This window comes from Myotis davidii, unplaced genomic scaffold, assembly GCF_000327345.1.
Source record: "Myotis davidii unplaced genomic scaffold, ASM32734v1 scaffold970, whole genome shotgun sequence".
In the NCBI taxonomy this organism is placed as follows: domain Eukaryota; kingdom Metazoa; phylum Chordata; class Mammalia; order Chiroptera; family Vespertilionidae; genus Myotis; species Myotis davidii.
The window spans coordinates 642,245-642,799 of record NW_006282204.1 but is presented as its reverse complement, the minus strand read 5'-3'; positions in this window follow the sequence as shown (position 1 = coordinate 642,799).

The window sequence follows — 555 nt, the reverse complement described above, 5'->3', positions numbered from 1 at the left end:
GGCGCAGTTGTCGTTTTCAATCAGGAGGGAGTCTCAGGCTCTGAGCTCCAGTTCCGGGCGAGTCTCTGGGGACCCAGACTCAGACGGGAGAAGCGGGACTGTCTGGCATTGGTCAGCACTCAAGGGCAGCTTTCTCTTGGCGGGGCTTGCAGCGATTGCCGAGACACTGAGAAGCTGGGCTCTGAGAGCAGCCATAACTGCTAGCCCCACCCTGTTGATTCTGTGGGACCTGCCCTGCCCAAGCCCTCCAGGGAGGCCTTTGATGGATAGCCTCAGACAGAGGCTAGATTAGCACCTCCCTAGAGATCCAGGAGCCAGTGTACCCAGAGGTCAGAGTGGGACCATCCCATTCGCAGCTGCGTGAAACCATGAAGGACACACTCAGGGGGCAGACTCAGTGAGCACCAACGCCCCATTGAAGCAAGTCTTGCCCCGGAGGGGTGTCTCCAGCACAGAATTTCTCCCACTGCAGACACAGCTGATTCTCACAGCCAATTGGCCTGCAGGTCAATTCCTCCCAGTGATACCTACAACAATCAAGGCTTAACTACAACA